The sequence below is a fragment of the Chanos chanos genome, chromosome 12 (genome assembly GCF_902362185.1).
Source record: "Chanos chanos chromosome 12, fChaCha1.1, whole genome shotgun sequence".
NCBI classification, from domain to species: Eukaryota; Metazoa; Chordata; class Actinopteri; order Gonorynchiformes; family Chanidae; genus Chanos; species Chanos chanos.
Genome location: NC_044506.1, coordinates 23,496,951 through 23,499,629, shown reverse-complemented (window position 1 = coordinate 23,499,629; position 2,679 = coordinate 23,496,951).

Genomic DNA, 2,679 nt, shown 5'->3' with positions numbered 1-2,679 from the left:
CTCTCGTGTTTGCCCTGTTGTGAAAATGTCACTTAAGGAGTTTCCGGTGTAACGTCAAACTGCCTCCGAGTTATCTACATTGCTCTACATTTGGTTCCTGTCAATATACATTGGAGAGAGGCGTTTTGCGAGCACCTTTACTTATCTGTTAGTTACGGAAGTGTACCGTGTAATTTGCTCTGATGTGTAATTTCACTTGTCATTTCTTTGTTCGGTGTCATATTTCGTGTAATGCAGAGTGAAGCTAGAGTGTCAATATGTTTTCTAATGTCAGATTGGCACTGCATATCTTGGTTATCTGGGATTGGCTGGATATTGTTCATAATACTAATGCAGTACATTTCTGCGTCATCTCTATAATTAAACAGCCGTTAGGTGAATCTAAAACAGCATCCTATGTCCAGACCTTGAGTCACGTTTATGCTTGAATTAGACATACATTGGCACGTAGACGTTCCTCCAAGGACTTCAGCGAGCCGTTCCCTGTGCGTGGAATACGGATTGTGGTCTTCACCGATCTCTGACAGGCCACTATAAAAGACTGAACCATATTCCTTATTTTTTGTCAGTCGTGGGAACCGAGAGTCAGTGAGATTCATGTCTTTCAGAAGTTGTCTGAAGGTGCTGAGTTTGAGCTTTTGATATTTTATCCGCGATGAGGGTTGAAAAAAAGGTGAGGGCTGGGACGGATGGATGCGCTGTCACTCATATGACGTGAATTGTCCCACTGTACGATGCACCAGACTTGAGTTAATCCAGGTGAACATCGTGGTGTTTGTGATTAATGAGAATTCTCTGTCTTTCCATCTTTCTGGATTTCCCCAGGCGTTGTCCTGGAAATATTCCTCTTTAATTATACATGACGACAGAGCACAGAGGCTTTGAAAAGGCTGTAAGTGTGTGTGTGTGTGTGTGAGAGAGAGAGAGAGAGCTGGATCATGAAGACCAGGTACCAGAGAAGGACTTCTCCACTGTCTTCACATCTCCATTGAGTCATTCAAAGGCACAATGTTTTATGTTCATCTCCTGGGATGATTCAAATCTTTCTCTGTGATATGACTGTGGTCTACTAAATCACAGCATGTAGCCTAAATCTGAACAGTGAGACTTAGACTTATGGAGAGATTTAGACTGTGCATTAATTGTTTTGTGTCCACTGTTTCACATGATTTGAAAATCTGATAGTACTACTGTCAGGGTTTCCTGTGTGGGTCAGCCTCAGTTTATGAGTTCTAATCCAGAACAGTGCACTGGACAGGTTACAGAGTGAAAATTTACTGTAGGCCAGCAAGTGTATGGGCAGCTATAAGAGAAAATGGTGCTGGATTTTAGTATGTGTGTTTAAAGTCTCCTTTGCTTGAGAGAGTGGGTTTGTATTCCCTGAGGTCTTCTTCTGCAGTGTAAGCAGAATCACACAAGGGCATTCTGGAAGCATCCGTATAAAATGATGCAATTTAATCTAGCCCATACAACAAAATGCCCACTGGACAGAAACACGAGACTGCAGCCCACAGAGAAAGAAAAACAGCTTTTTCTTTTATTGTCAACATGCAACATACAGTCCCGCAGTCTGTACAGCACACATTCATAAACACGTGCTCTCTCTCTGTCTCACACACACACAGACACACACACACACACAGACACATTACAAATAGCACTTTAAAAAAGTGGAGGGGATGGGGAGAGAGAGAGAGAGAGAGGGAGAGAGAGAGGGGGAGAGAGAGGGAGAGAGAGAGAGAGAGAGAGAGAGAGAGAGAGGGAGCGAGAGAGAGGGAGGGAGAGGGAGAGAGAGAGAGAGAGAGAGAGAGAGGGAGAGAGAGAGAGAGAGAGAGAGAGAGGGAGAGAGAGAGAGAGAGAGAGAGAGAGAGGGAGAGAGAGAGAGAGAGAGAGAGAGAGAGAGAGAGGGAGAGAGGGAGAGAGAGAGAGAGAGAGAGAGGGACAGAGGGAGAGAGAGAGGGAGAGAGAACAGCTCTAATACAGTTACAGTCTAATGGTTATCCACTCCCAACACCCTGGACGCAATTATAAGAAGATTTTAGAAATTTAGCAAAAAATCTCAACAATGCTGTAGTAAAAAACAACAAAAATGACCAAAAAATGACCACCTCTAAATATCTGTACGGTATTCTCTCCATTTGACATGCTTTAATGAAAAGATTTTATTCACAGAATCTTACTGTAACTACTGCATACTGTACACTTAATGTAGTAAATACAATATCATGGCTTCATACCATGTTGGCTGCACATGCAAAAATGACAATAAGATTGTAAAATAAATGAAGAAATAAGTAAAGAGAAGGGTTTTTTAGGATGCAGAACTGGAACACCCTCTGCCTTCCAACCACAGAAAAGAAATGATCTTAGAAATTTTGGGGATACAACTGCCCTAGAATGCTGGATCCACAGAAAGTTCTAGAACAAAATTCCTTTAAATCTCCATTTCTCAGACTGTGTCAGAATGGTGTCAGAATCTCTAGTCAGCCTTGTCTCAGCCGACTCACATACAGGGAGAAGATTACTGAAGCAAAATAATTCATGTTGTCACACACCTTGTATGAGCAGTTAGGAGCTGGCGTGTGATACTGTTTTTCCCATCGGCTGAAACTTCAGTGAGGATCAGTCAGCGCTCAGACTGCACAAACAACTCTTTTCATTCTAAATAAAACATGAAAC